The following is a 16,030-nucleotide window of genomic DNA, read 5'->3' on the forward strand; positions in this document are numbered from 1 at the left end:
GCAATGCTGGATGAATTCCCAGGGGGGGCTACTCTATCTGAGACAAGTCAACAACAGGAGTCTGATGAGGAGTCAGAGGAGGATGGTGCCGGGGCGGATGAGCAGGAGCAAGAAGAGCATGCTTTAAACCTTTCTGGGATCCCTGTTGTGCGAGGATGGGGAGAGGAGAATGAAGAGGACGACATTATCCTGGATGATGAGCAGGAGCCAGGCCACCACACCGCTTCCACTTTAGTGCAAATGGGGGCCTTCATGCTCCAGTGTTTTAATAGGGACCCCCGTATAAAAAGCATGAGGGTCAAGGACCAGTACTGGGTGGCAACGTACTTAGACCCCCGGTACAAACACAAAATGGCGGAAATGTTACCGCCGTCGCAGAGGGCTGTCAGAATGCAGCACTTCCAGGCCTTGCTTCGAGAAATGCTGCATTCTGCTTTTGCGTGCGCTGGCAGAGGAGCAATTCCCACTCCCAGAGAAGGATTTGCGGGTACCAATCCAACAGCGCCTGCAAGAAGAGGCCGGTTTGAAGATGTGTTGGTGACTTCGGATATGAGGTCATTCTTTCAGCCGACCCATCGACAGGTGTCATCCGGATCCAGCATCAGGGAACGCCTAGACCGTCAGGTGTCCGACTACATTGGGTTAACGGCCGATGTGGACGCTCTGAGGAGTGATGAACCCCTAGACTACTGGGTGGGCAGGCTTGACCTCTGGCCAGAGCTTGCCCAATTTGCAATCGAACTGTTGGCTTGCCCCTCATCCAGTGTCCTGTCCGAAAGGACGTTCAGCGCAGCAGGGGGGATTGTGACCGATAAGCGTACTCGCCTAGCTCACCACAGTGTTAACTACCTCACATTTCTAAAAATGAATGAGGCATGGATCTCGGAGGAATTCAACACATGTGATCAGTAGACCATGTATATGTCTATAAACAATTTTTGGAATCAAGCACACAGACCTTCTTAATTCATTTGGCTCACTTCCCTGACCCAAAAAAGCACACCGTACTATATGCCCCTACCCTCCTCTTTGAAGAGGTTGAGCGGTGTCATATTTCTACTGGGGCTGCTTATTATGAGGGGTTCCCACCATCCCTGTGCTGTGCTGACTTCCTCCTGGGTGTTCTTATTATGAGGGGCTCCCACCATCCCTGTGCTGTGCTGACTTCCTCCTGGGGGTTCTTATTATGAGGGGATCACACCATCCCTGTGCTGTGCTGACTTCCTCCTGGGGCTGCTTACGGTGCTGCTGTCAGCGCTGTATGTCACGGAGCTGCTGTCAGCGCTGTATGTCACGGAGCTGCTGTCAGCGCTGTATGTCACGGAGCTGCTGTCAGCGCTGTATGTCACGGAGCTGCTGTCAGCGCTGTATGTCACGGAGCTGCTGTCAGCGCTGTATGTCACGGAGCTGCTGTCAGCGCTGTATGTCACGGAGCTGCTGTCAGCGCTGTATGTCACGGAGCTGCTGTCAGCGCTGTATGTCACGGAGCTGCTGTCAGCGCTGTATGTCACGGAGCTGCTGTCAGCGCTGTATGTCACGGTGCTGCTGTCAGCGCTGTATGTCACGGAGCTGCTGTCAGCGCTGTATGTCACGGAGCTGCTGTCAGTGCTGTATGTCACGGAGCTGCTGTCAGCGCTGTATGTCACGGAGCTGCTGTCAGCGCTGTATGTCACGGAGCTGCTGTCAGCGCTGTATGTCACGGTGCTGCTGTCAGCGCTGTATGTCACGGAGCTGCTGTCAGCGCTGTATGTCACGGAGCTGCTGTCAGCGCTGTATGTCACGGAGCTGCTGTCAGCGCTGTATGTCACGGAGCTGCTGTCAGCGCTGTATGTCACGGAGCTGCTGTCAGCGCTGTATGTCACGGTGCTGATGTCAGTGCTCTGTATTACGGTGCTGCTGTCAGTGCTCTGTATCTCCTGCACCCTCTTGTTTGCCTACCCTGGTCCCTGACCTTCCCTCTCCTCCATTGCCTTCATTAGCTCCATAGTCCTGAATTGTCAGAACAATTTCCCAAATAAAAAAAAAATGCTTGTAGTTATCGATCCCAAATTCACCTCATACATGTATTATGCTATTGTCCAGGTGGTGGGACTACGTGCTACCCCCTAATAATTACCCCGTGGCCGCAAATTCGACCTAAAGGTTTGCGAAATTCGCCTCCCATTGAAGTCAATGGAGCCCGCGGCGAACGGTCGTTTTCGCGAACGTTTGTGTCCGTTCGCGTTTCGCGTTCGCGAAACGTCCCGTCGGAAGTTCGTCCATCACTAGCAGGCAGGTAAAATCACCTGGTTGTATCCAGGATGGAAAATATGTATGCCCTAGATTCAGGCTTTATGCGGACTTGTACAACTAGAGGGGAGTGCTGGGAGTCCTATAGGGGAAGAGTTAATGAGCCCAGCTGAAATAAGTGGGCTCATTAAGACCTCTACAAAAAACCCCAGCATGCTTAGGGAGATGCTCCATCCTGGAACCAGTTTTGTGTTTGTATAGACTGGGGAGTGTGACACCTGTTCTGTGTGGTGAGTTAACGCCTGTGTGGCAAACTTCTACAACAGAGACAGGGGACTGGTGCAGCACAAGGCTGCACTCAGTTGTTAGACAGGGAATCTATGTGTGTAATTAGAGGTCAAGCTGACCAGGATTTATTTTCATGTGTTTTTTTTTTTTTGTTTGGCTGTTATATTTTTCACTGCATGTAGCATGAATAAACCGCAACTTTTGTTTTTTTTCACCTACAACGCTGTCTGCTGTGCCTGATTTTGTGTCACACACACCCGCTGCCGAGCTAACCCCTCACAATATATATATATATATATATATATATATATATATATACTTATTTGGGCTTATTTTCACTAACAAAAGCAGAATACATATTGGCCTAAATTTATGAAGCAAAATTATTTATTTGCAAAATTTTATAATAGAAACGAAGAAACGCTTTTTTGAGCTAAAAACATCTTTGGTCTTTATTTGTTTAATTAGCAAAAAACCCTGTGGTGATTAAATACCACCAAAGAAAACTTGCGTGCAAAAATTATAAAAATTTCATATGGCTACAGTGTCGCACGACCGTGCAATTGTGATTCAAAGTGTGACAGCACCCATCATGCCTCGCAAACAGCTGGAGGGACGCTAGTTTGAGACCCCTGGGTTAACCACTTGCTGCCCACCATATGGCAAAATGACAGAGGCAACGTGGTTTTGATATCCTGACTGGATGTTATACGCGCGGGGCGCGCATCATGGGGACCATCGTTGCAGTGTGTCAGTCAGACACACGCCAACTCCGATCTAGGTAAAGAGTCTCTGATAGAGACTCTTTACCACATGATCAGCCATGATTGGACACGGCTGATCACATGGTAAAGAGTCTCTATCAGAGATGTAAACAGGAAGAGCTGGTGATCGGCTTTTCCTCACTCGCGTCTGTCAGATACTAGTAGAGGAGAGCCGATCGGCTGCACCTATGACAGGGGGGTCTGTGCTGATTGATTATCAGCACAGCCTCCCTGAGGATGCCCACATTGGACAACCAGGGATGCCACCAGGACCACCAGGGATATCACCACCAGGTATGCCACCCTTGACCACCAGGGATGCCAGTGTCCATGATGGATGCCAATCAGTGCCCACAATGGGTATCACTGATTGGCAGGGATTATTGTTTGGCCCTGATTGGCATCCATCAGTACCATCCATCAGTACCATCTATTAGTGTACATCAGTGCCCATCCATGCCCATCTGTGCCACCTATCAGTGCACATCCATGCCACCTATCAATGCCCATCCATGCCACTTAGTGTCCATGCGTGCCGCCTATCAGTGCCCATCAGTGTCACCTATGTGTACCCATCAGTGCCGCATATTAGTGCTCATCATCAGTGCCCATCAGTACTATCTCATTGGTGCCCATCAGTGCCGCCTTATTGGTGCCCGTCAGTGCAGCCCCATCAGTGCCCATAAGTGAAAGAGAAAACTTTTTTTTTTTTTCAAAAATTTCTTCCTTTTTTTATTTGTTTAACAGAAAATAAAAGTCCCAGAGGTGATCAAATACCACCAAAAGAAAGCTCTATTTGTGGGAACAAAATTATAGAAATGTAGTTTGGGTACAGTGTTGTAAGACCGCGCAATTGTCATTCAAAGTGCAACAGTACTGAAAGCTGAAAATTGGTCTGGGCAGGAAGGTGTATAAGTGCCCTGTATTGAAGTGGTTAAAGTGATTGTAAAGTCTCGTTTTGTTTTTCTATAAAAATAACAAACATGTAATCCTTACATGCTCTGTGCAGTGAATTTGCACAAAGCAGCCCAGATCCTCCTTCTCTCTTTGGCGCTCCTGGCCCCTCCCTCCTGTCGAGTGTCCCCACAGCAAGCAGCTTGCTATGGGGGCACCCAAGCCGAGTCACAGCTCCTGATTGGCTAGCTGACCGCTCAGTCCTGAGGGAACGCATGGGAACGGAGTTCCTGTACTTTTTCCACAACAGGAACTCAGTTCCTGTTAGCAGCCGCGTCCTGCATATGCCTGAGTAACTGGTTGCTAGGCTGAGCAGCACCTCCGAGAGAGAGCAGCCAGCCACAGACACCACACCAGACAGAGCCACACTTACTGCTGGTAAGGATCCAGCCTGTGCCCACTACCCAGTCAGTGCCAGACAGTCCCGGGGCCGCCGTCAACTACTCCCGCAGCCGCTGTAGCCCATTGCCAGCAGTGCAGCCCAACTCTGAGCTGCCAGACTTCTCCAGTTCAACTTCTCCTCTCCTGAGCTGAGCCTCCGAGTCCTCCCACCCATGAGGTCCACCGCGAGTTTGCCGCCCGGCAGAGTCATTGACAAACTTCCAGGTTAGTGTGTTACACACACTTTGTTAGTTACAGTGAGCATGCTCCCCCTCCATTCTGCTGCTGTGTCCCCCACTCCCCCTCCATTCTGCTGCTGTCCCCCACTCCCCCTCTGTTCTGCTACTGTCCCCCACTCCCCCTCTATTCTGCTGCTGTCCCCCACCCCCCCCGTTCCGCTGCTGTCCCCCACTCCCCCTCCATTCTGCTGCTGTCCCCCCACTCCCCCTCCGTTCTGCTGCTGTGTCCCCCACTCCTCCTCCGTTAAGCTGCTGTCCCCCACTCCCCCTCCATTCTGCTGCTGTGTCCCCCACTCCTCCTCCGTTCTTCTGCTGTCCCACACTCCCCCTCTATTCTGCTGCTGTCCCCCACCCCTGTTCTGCTGCTGTCCCCCTCTCCCCCTCTGTTCTTCTGCTGTCCTCCACTCCCCCTCCATTCTGCTGCTGTCCCCCACTCCCCCTCCATTCAGCTGCTGTGTCCCCCACTCCTCCTCCATTCTGCTGCTGTCCCCCACTCCCCCTCTGTTCTGCCGCTGTCCCCCACTCCCCCTCCATTCTACTGCTGTGTCCCCCACTCCCCCTCCGTTCTGCTGCTGTTGTCTCCCACTCCCCCTCCATTCTGCTGCTGTCCCCCACTCCCCCTCCATTCTGCTGCTGTCCCCCACTCCCCCTCCGTTCTGCTGCTGTGTCCCCCACTCCTCCTCCGTTAAGCTGCTGTCCCCCACTCCCCCTCCATTCTGCTGCTGTGTCCCCCACTCCTCCTGCATTCTGCTGCTGTCCCCCACTCCCCCTCCATTCTGCTGCTGTCCCCCACTCCCCCTCCTTTCTTCTGCTGTCCCACACTCCCCCTCCATCCTGCTGCTGTCCCCCACCCCCTGTTCTGCTGCTGTCCCCCACTCCCCCTACGTTCTTCTGCTGTCCTCCACTCCCCCTCCATTCTGATGCTGTCCCCTACTCCCCCTCCGTTCAGCTGCTGTGTCCCCCACTCCTCCTCCGTTCTGCTGCTGTCCCCCACTCCCCCTCCATTCTACTGCTGTGTCCCCCACTCCCCCTCCATTCTGCTGCTGTTGTCTCCCACTCCCCATCTGTTCTGCTGCTGTCCCCCACTCCCCCTCCGTTCTGCTGCTGTGTCCTCCACTCCCTGTCCATTCTGCTGCTGTGTCGTCCCCCACTCCCCCTCCGTTCTGCTGCTGTCCCCCACTCCCTCTCCATTCAGCTGCTGTGTCCCCTACTCCTCCGTTCTCCTGCTGTCCCCCTCCAGTTTTCCTCCGTGTCCCCCTCCGTTCTGCTGTCCCCCTCCGTTCTGCTACTGTCCCCCTCCATTCTGCTACTGTCCCCCTCCGTTCTGCTGCTGTCCCATTCCAGTTTTTCTCCATGTCCCCCTCTGTTCTGCTGTCCACCTCCGTTCTGCTGTCCCCCTCCATTCTTGTGGTGATTATTCTGTTAATTTTGCAAGTTAACTTATTTTGTACTGGCACTTTACAATAAATGTTGCACTGTATTTTCTGCTGCACACAGAAGGCTTTTTATCTTAATACATTAAGATAAAAAGCCTTCTGACTTTACAACCCCTTTAACCACTTACGGACCACCTGCCGTCCTTATACATCGGCTCTTTGAAGAGGAATATCGTCAGTATGACAGCAGATAGCTGCCATAACCCCAGTATCCTCTTCTCTGCGGTGAATTCGCCACAAGATCACTTTTATCAGGGGTGAGATAGGTGGCCCTCCCTCCCGCTGCTCTCCAGGGGACTCCGCCGCTTACTGGACCCGCCGGTAGCCGTGGAGATGATTGCGTCTGCTCTCCTCTGAGGCTGGCTGTCAAGTGAGGGAATGACTGGCGGAAGCGCCGTCAAACATCACTTCCGCCCAATGCTCTTGAAGCGGGAGTTCCGCCGTTTTTTTTTTTTTTTTTTTAAGTCAGCAGCTACAAATACTGCAGCTGCTGACTTTTAAGATATGGACACTTACCCATCCAGCGCGCCCGTGATGTCGGCACCCGAAGCCGATCTGTCACATGGCTCTCGGGTGCTGCCACCGCCATCTTGGGTATGGGAATCAGGAAGTGAACTTCCCATTTCCCTACTGCGCATGTGCGAGCGCAATAAGGACAGTCCCTGCTGTCTCTGGGATCTGTGTGTTTCCCAGCAGACAGCGGGGGCCCTGCAGGAAGTGGTGTAAATACCCGCAGATTCTGCGGATATTTATGCCCGGAAGTGGGTACAGATACCTGTATTATACAGGTATCTGTACCCCCTTCCCCCTGAAAGGGGCCAATTGTGGCACCAGAGGGGGGGAGGGTTCCGGTGAGCGGAAGTTCCACTTTAGGGTGGAACTCCGTTTTAAAGGAGAATTTTTTTTTTTTAAATTACATTTTTTTTATTGCATTTTAGTGTAAAGATCTTTTTGACCCCGGATCTCATATTTAAGAGGTCCTGAAATGCTTTCATAATTATTTTGACACTAAATAATTTTGACACTATAAAAGCCATCAATGGGAACTTGTGAACCACATCAGAAATAGACCAGGTATACTGTAGGCAGATATAACATTGCCATCTATATAAACTATGTTCCCTATTTACCCTAGCAAAAGAGCTGGAAAATTAACAGCAAAAAGAGCTGGAAATTAACAGGAAATTGTTTGCCTTTTACTGTGCTTGTAAAGCATATATACATTTTTGGAAGTGATCCGATCAAAAGAAATTAAAGAGAGAGAGAGAAACTAGCTAGTAGCCAGGCCAGCATTTAATAAATACCATAACTATCAGCAGCCCACAGAATTGAACACTGGTCTTTCAACAGCCTTTGCATTCCATTTTTTTGATTCTGTATTTGCATGGTCCGGTGCTGTCTCGGTTTGTGGAGAGGCCCAGCAACTGTAGAAGCATCCAGGGAAGGACTCTTCGGGAGAAGGCCATGCAAAGGTTGGCTTCTCAGAAGGAGCCTGGAGGCAAAGTTGAAAGACCCCAAGCGAATCTAATCTTGTATGGTATCGCCGGACTGGCTGCAAGATACTGGTAACGTGCGAGGCTTCTCTGAGTTGTCTACATCTTTCAGTCATTCAAGTGTTCTACAACAAGTCTGTGGCAGAGACTTTATTCAAGTGTTCTATAACAAGTCTGTGGCAGAGACTTTATTCAAGTGTTCTATAACAAGTCTGTGGCAGAGACTTTGTTTCTTTTGAGCACTCTATCGGCTGCTAGGCCTGGTGAGAGAAGGACTATCCGATAAGGGTGAGGATCTAGCTGTGAGTGGCTATTCTCTAGATTTCCTACATGTGAGAGACTCTTTTTTCTATTTGACCTAGTTCCAAGAGTACCTGGACTTTCCTACCTAAACCCTCTAACCCTACTTTGAGAGACTGTGTTCGTTTACTCTTTTTGCAAATAAAAATCCCTTAAGCAGATCTGGTGTCAGTCTCTGCAGTTCTTGGGCCATCTACCTTGGGAAACCCCTAGACATACATGAGCTCAAGAAGGTAATGGTAAGCTCCTTCGGGGGTCAGTGAATGAATGAATGAATGAAATACTTATATAGCGCGCAATGCGAACTGAATCGCCTCTAGGCGCTGTGGCGAGCTTTGATCATCTGCTAAAAGAGGAAGGTCTTGAGTTTTTTCCTAAAAGCCAGGTGATTTTCTTCCAGGCGGATGTTGATTGGTAGAGCATTCCATAGCAGAGGCCCTTGGACAGCGAATCTCCGATCACCCTTGGATTTATACCGGGCTTTGGGCACGAGGAGGAGGTTTTTGTTGGCTGATCGAAGACTGCGGTTTGGTGTGTAATGATTTATTTTCTCCATTAGGTATTGCGGAGCTTCTCTATGCACGCATTTGTGGGTGAGGCAAAGGGTCTTGAACGTGATCCGATTTTTTACGGTTAGCCAATGTAAGCTCCTCAGTGAAGGAGAAATGGATTCCCAGGGTTTTTTTCCTGTTATCAGCCTTGCCGCCGTGTTTTGGATCAGTTGTAATCGCGCAAGTTGATATTGTGGTAATCCTATGTAAAGCGAGTTTGCGTAGTCCAGTCCTGAATTAATGATTGTTCCAACTACCACTGCTTTGTCATTCTTTGGGATAAAAGGGATGAGTCTGCGAAGCATGCGCAGTAGATGGTGAGATCGACTGACTACAGATCCTATTTGCGCATCCATTGACATTTGTGCGTCTAAAATAACCCCGAGACTCTTCGCTTTGGTCTTTGGGGAGATAGTCTGCCCAAAGACGGTTGGTGGAGACCAGGAGGTTTTGGTTGCGGGCTTATGATTTGGGTGTAAGATAAGAAGCTCTGTCTTTGATTGGTTCAGCTGGAGGGAGTTGGTGGTCATCCAGTCCTCTATTGATTTGAGGCAGTTTTCAAGTTGTTGTTGGTGATCTTTTTTTCCATTGATCCGGAAATAAAGTTGTGTGTCGTCAGCGTAAGAGTGGAAGCAGAGATCTGAGCATCTGATGATTTGAAGGAGTGGGCGAATGTAAATGTTGAAGAGAACGGGTGACAATGGAGAGCCTTGAGGGACTCCGCAGGTGACTGCCCGAGTTTCGGAGAGGAATTTTCCTAGTTTCACTGTCTGTGACCGATTTCCTAGGAAGGACGCGAACCAATGGAGATCTATGTCTTGGACTCCGGCTACTTCTGTGAGGCGGACGAGTAGAGTATTGTGATCTACTGTATCAAACGCTGCACTTAGGTCTAGCAGTACGAGGAGACACGGCTCTCCGTCATCTGCTGCTTCGAGGGCGTCATCCCAAATCTTGAGGAGAGCTGTTTCTGTTCCATGACCCGGGCGGAAGCCTGATTGCAGCGGGTCCAGGAGTTTGTGAGTATCCAGGTGAAGTTGTAGCTGATGTACTACAGCTTTCTCCATGATCTTAGAAATGGTGTTGAGGCTTGTAATCGGCCTACGGTTGTTTGGATCCTGAGGGTCCAGGTTTGGTTTCTTGAGTAGAGGTTTGACAATGCTGCATGTACAATGTAAAAACTGGGCTTCTTTTGGTCTCCGTAAGTCACAGGTCTTGTGTACAGCTAGTTGCCAGTAGAAATAAATGCCAAGCTGAAACAAACTGTTGCTGTACACATATTATGACACATATCCTTATGTATGTGTCCAGGAATATATGCCCTGAACACAGTGTGCATTTTGGGCATACACTCCGTACGCATCTGCAAGTACCACTAGGATGCGTATAAATATGTATACAGGTTTTGTGTATTCGGCCTGGCATTGATTTCTACAGGATGCTGGCAATTCACTGTACTTGTGGCTTGCATGTACCAAAATAAGCCCTTTTTTTCTGTATGGTTCAAAGTGCTGTACAGTTCAAAGTGCATAAACCCTTAACTTCATTTTTAACCACTCAGCATGGAACAACACAATAAACTTCCAGCATGCTTTGGAACTCGTGTGAAGGTGCATAAATTGGGGCTAATCTGAGGTCAAAATGTTAAATTGTGAAATTTGTTTGTTATAGTCTTTAGGATCCTTGTAATCAGAGGCCTGCCAATAGCCTACAGTTTGCATGCCCACCTGACTCCTGCATACCATTAGCACTCATGCATTAACCACTTGGGTACCGCGCTATTGCCGAATGACGGCATTAGCGCGGACCTAGATTTCCAGGACTACGTCTATTGACGTCGTCCTGGTTACGAGCGGCCTGTGCGCCCCCTGAGGGGCGCGCGCGGCGCGCTCTGTGATCGGCGAGTCCGTGAGACTCGCCTGATCACCGATCCGTGTAAGGGGTCGATCCCGACCCCTTATCACGTGATCAGCTGTCAGCCAATGACAGCTGATCATGTGATAGAACGGAGCCGGTAATCGGCTATTATTCCTCCTCGCGCTGACAGCGCGAGGAGAAAAAAAAAAAGCCGATCACCGGCGGCCGTGATCGGGACATCAGTCCCGATCACGGCCAGCAATGAAAGGCACCACATGCCACCTGCCAGTGCCCACCTGCCTCCCGCAGTGCCATCCTGAAAAATAACAAAGTAAAAGTAAGTGCCCCCCGTCTGTGCCCATAATGCCCACAGTGCCACCCCACAGTGCCACCCCACAGTGCCACCCCACAGTGCCACCCACAGTGCCACCCACAGTGCCACCCAATCTGCCTCAAAGGTGCTGCACCCCAGTGCCGCCCATCAGTGCCCAGCAGTGCCGCCCATCAGTGCCCAGCAGTGCCGCCCATCAGTGCCCAGCAGTGCCACCTATCAGAGCCACCTATCAGTGCCACCTATCAGTGCCCATCAGTCCCATCTATCTGTGGTACCTATCAGTGCCCATCCGTGCCACCCATCCGTGCCACTTATCCGTGCCACCCATCCGTGCCATCTTATCTGTGCCCATCTTTGCCCATCAGTGCCGCCTTATCTGTGCCCATCGGTGCCACCTTATCTGTGCCTATTAGTGCCGCCTTAACTATGCCTATCAGTGCCCACCAGTGCAGCCTATCAGTGCCCACCAATGCAGCCTATCAGTGCCCACCAATGCAGCCCATCAGTGCCCACCAATGCAGCCTATCAGTGCCGCCTTATCAGCGCACTTCAATGAAGGAGAAAAATGACCCGTTTGCAAAATTTTATAACAAACTATTAAAACATGATTTTTTTTTTTTTTTTTTGCATCTTTTTTTGTTTGTTTAGCAAAAAATAAAACTCCGAGCTGTAACTAAATACCACCAAAAGAAAGCTCTATTTGTGGGAAAAAAATGATAGAAATTTCATTTGGGTACAGTGTTGTATGCCCGCGCAATTGTCATTCAAAGTGCATCAGCGCTGAAAGCTGAAAATTGGTCTGGGACTGAGGGGGGTTTAAGTGCCCAGTAAGCAAGTGGTTAAAGTAATTGAGTGGGGGGGCATGGCCGAATGCATGGAGAAGTAGGAAGTTTCCTCCTTGAGCTCCTGCACACACCGGGCTATCCATGGCCCCCAGTGCCCTCACAAGTGGCAGAAAAGGTTGGTAATGGGGAGGAGAGTAGGGGGAGAGGGCCACCAGACCCCCGATCAACATAACAAGGGGGAAATCAGATGCTTTTTTACCGGTCTGGGTAAAAAAGTCAGCGCGGCTCCCCCTCATCCAAGATGGCGCCGTCCCAATCCACAGGCACACATGTGGCCTCACAGGCAGCTGCTTCACAGCTCTCCACACTTCATATGAGAACCGGGCAGCGCGCCAGATCCCCTGCAGACTCTGAGAACGGTTCCATCTGTTCTGCCTGACATCCCCCTGCATCTCAATGGTCCTTTAGTAGCTGGGACATGGAGGCATATATTAAAGCCCTACCAATCAGGCATGATTTTGAAGCCTGTGCGCATAGACTTGAACATTCATATAAACAAGAGATGTCCGAGCTGCGCATAGATGTCGCAAACAGGCTGGAAGAAGTGGAACACACTGTAGAGGGGACAGTTTCCACACTGAATTAACATGAAGCCATCTTACATGAACAAACCATGCAGATTCAACAAATAATGTACCACCGAGATGACCAGGAAAATAGGGCCAGACAATATACAAAATACGCATTCGTGGCCTCCCAGAATCTGTGGAAACCAAAGATTTGGCCCCCTGCAGTTTCCGCGATGTTTAACGATCTTTCTAATAAGCCAAAGATGCTTGTCTGAAACACGATCATGTACACAGGGCCCTGGGCCCTAAGAACCCGAACTCGGAACACTCCAGAGATGTTATCTGCGAGTGCATTTTTATGCTGACATCATGCAAGCAGCCTGCACGCAAAAAGCCATATATTTTAATGGCGCTCAGGTATCTCTACTCCCAGATCTCTCCAAGCTGACCCTGGACATGTGCAGAGCTCTGAAACCACTTACAGGCGCCCTGCAAGCAAAACAAATTAAATATCGATGGGGCTTCCCATTCTGTCTTTTTGCATCATACGATGGGAATTCAGCGACACTCCGTACACTGGGAGACCTTCTGAACTTCCTTGGGATCTTTGAGTTGTCACAAATCCCTATATCTCATTGGCCACTACATACAGCCACCCCTTGCCTTCCCATCACCACAGGCTGGCTAAAGAGATCCAAGCAAAACAAATGTTCCAGATCAGAAGCATCTAAATAAACAGCAGGAAGACCTGCCATCTCGAGCACTTTGACTGACATTTTTTTTCCTTCACAGGCTCCAGACCCGTGAATCCCTCCCTGTTTTTAGTTTAGTTGGGACACTACTAACCTACATTTTGTTTCCATTAAACAGGTTTTGTTTTTTCATCGATAAAGTCAAAACCATCAGGGAAACAATTTGTCAGAAGAAAACATCCAACCTCAGCCAGCAAATACATAAAGAGGATGTCTGCACCAACATACCGCAACCGCCAAAATTTTCACTATCCCCAATTACCGTAGACACCGCAAAAAACATCATTAATAAACTGCGTGACAGTACCTCACCTATTGACATCATCCCCACAAAACTACTGAAAGAATGCTCCGACATCGTGGCTCCAACCATAACCCACCTCATAAACCGATCATTCCACGAAGGGATTGTTCCCAGCATCCTCAAACAAGGCATCGTCAAACCTCTACTCAAGAAACCAAACCTGAACCCTCAGGATCCAAACAACTGTAGGCCAATTACAAGCCTCAACACCATTTCTAAGATCATGGAGAAAGCTGTAGTACATCAGCTACAACTTCACCTGGATACTCACAAACTCCTGGACCCGCTGCAATCAGGCTTCCGCCCGGGTCATGGAACAGAAACAGCTCTCCTCAAGATTTGGGATGACGCCCTTGAAGCAGCAGATGACGGAGAGCCGTGTCTCCTCGTACTGCTAGACCTAAGTGCAGCGTTTGATACAGTAGATCACAATACTCTACTCGTCCGCCTCACAGAAGTAGCCGGAGTCCAAGACAGATCTCCAATGGTTCGCGTCCTTCCTAGGAAATCGGTCACAGACAATGAAACTAGGAAAATTCCTCTCTGAAACTCGAGCAGTCACCTGCGGAGTCCCTCAAGGCTCTCCGTTGTCACCCATTCTCTTCAACATTTACATTCGCCCACTCCTTCAAATCATCAGATGCTCAGATCTCTGCTTCCACTCTTACGCTGACGACACGCAACTTTATTTCCGGATCAATGGAAAAAAAGATCACCAACAACAACTTGAAAACTGCCTCAAATCAATAGAGGACTGGATGACCACCAACTCCCTCCAGCTGAACGATTCAAAGACAGAGCTTCTTATCTTACACCCAAATCATAAGCCCGCAACCAAAACCTCCTGGTCTCCACCAACCGTCTTTGGGCAGACTATCTCCCCAAAGACCAAAGCGAAGAGTCTCGGGGTTATTTTAGACGCACAAATGTCAATGGATGCGCAAATAGGATCTGTAGTCAGTCGATCTCACCATCTGCTGCGCATGCTTCGCAGACTCATCCCTTTTATCCCAAAGAATGTCAAAGCAGTGGTAGTTGAAACAATCATTAATTCACGACTGGACTACGCAAACTCGCTTTACATAGGATTACCACAATATCAACTTGCGCGATTACAACTGATCCAAAACACGGCGGCAAGGCTGATAACAGGAAAAAAACCCTGGGAATCCATCTCTCCTTCACTGAGGAGCTTACATTGGCTAACCGTAAAAAATCGGATCACGTTCAAGACCCTGTGCCTCACCCACAAATGCGTGCATAGAGAAGCTCCGCAATACCTAATGGAGAAAATAAATCATTACACACCAAACCGCAGTCTTCGATCAGCCAACAAAAATCTCCTCCTCGTGCCCAAAGCCCGGTATAAATCCAAGGGTGATCGGAGATTCGCTGTTCAAGGGCCTCGGCTATGGAATGCTCTACCAATCAACATCCGCCAGGAAGAAAATCACCTGGCTTTTAGGAAAAAACTCAAGACCTTCCTCTTTTAGCAGATGATCAAAGCTCGCCACAGCGCCTAGAGGCGATTCAGTTCGCATTGTGCGCTATACAAGTATTTCATTCATTCATTCATTCATTCTTAAAATGAGACTTCCTAAAATGAGACTTAATAAGATTTCTCCCTTGTTGGGTACCCACTTGCAACCCTGCCCCCCCCCTTCCTACCATAATGTACTGTTATACATAGTGCTGGTGAATAGACCCTGTATATTGCAATGTTTTTGCTGTATCTCCCCAGGATTTGCCCTTTAAGATACTCTCTTACTGTTATGCACACTACACAGCTCTCAGGACCCTGAGCTGTAATGTTCACAAGGAAAGTTATTTATTGTTGCACGGGGTGTGCGGGCCCCTCTATGCATTGACCGCGACCCCCCCCTTTTAGGGTTTTCAGCGCACATAGTGGTCTTAGCTGACATGTTGATTACAACACTTTCAGTTTGCCCGTTGAGGCCTTGGTTTTCTATTTCTCTCTCTCTCCTTCCCCCCATACTATTTCTCATTTCTACCTTCTATCCTTTCACCACCAGATCTGCCCCCTTATACCCCACCCCCTATCTAAACTAAACTACGTGGCATGTTCACCAATGCCAGGAGCCTGCCGGACAAGATGGGTGAACTAAAGATACTGTTGTACGAGGAGGATTTGGATTTTGTGTGAATTTCAGAGACCTGGTTCAACAGCTCTCATGATTGGCTTGCAAACTTTCAAGGGTATACCCTTTATCGCAAGGATAGAGAGGGTAAAAAAGGGGGAGGGGTATGCCTATATATCAAGAATAATGTACAAGTGAATGTGAGAGATGACAGGGAGGTGGTGGAATCCTTATGGGCAGAGCTCCAAAGGGATGAAGCTAAGGGGAAAATAATACTGGAAGTATGCTATAGGCCCCGTTATCTTATCACAATTTGGATTAGCAGCAAGGATGAGAAGTGTTATCATAATGGGGGATTTTAAGGCCTCATGCACACGGACGTTTTTACAGCCGCTTTTTTGAGCGTTTTTTGCAGCTTAAAAACGCCTGCCCATGTTAGTCTATGGCTTCATGCCCACCTAGGCGTTTTTGAGCTGCAAATGGCATAGGCATTTTTAAGCTGTAAAAAAAAACCAGGACCAGTGCGTTCCGTGGTGCGGAGCTAGAGCTGTAAAAACGCGAATCGCGGGAAAACGTGCACAAACGCGTAACATATTTTCTTTGTTTTCTGAGTGCTATAGCCAAGAGATGTGTTTCTTTAAAAACGCTACTTAACGCTAACGCTAAAAAATGTGCAAAAACGCCAATGCAAACCG

This window comes from Lithobates pipiens, unplaced genomic scaffold (assembly GCF_037356315.1).
Source record: "Lithobates pipiens isolate NorthernLeopardFrog02 unplaced genomic scaffold, aLitPip1_a1.2 Scaffold_8, whole genome shotgun sequence".
Lineage (NCBI taxonomy): Eukaryota > Metazoa > Chordata > Amphibia > Anura > Ranidae > Lithobates > Lithobates pipiens.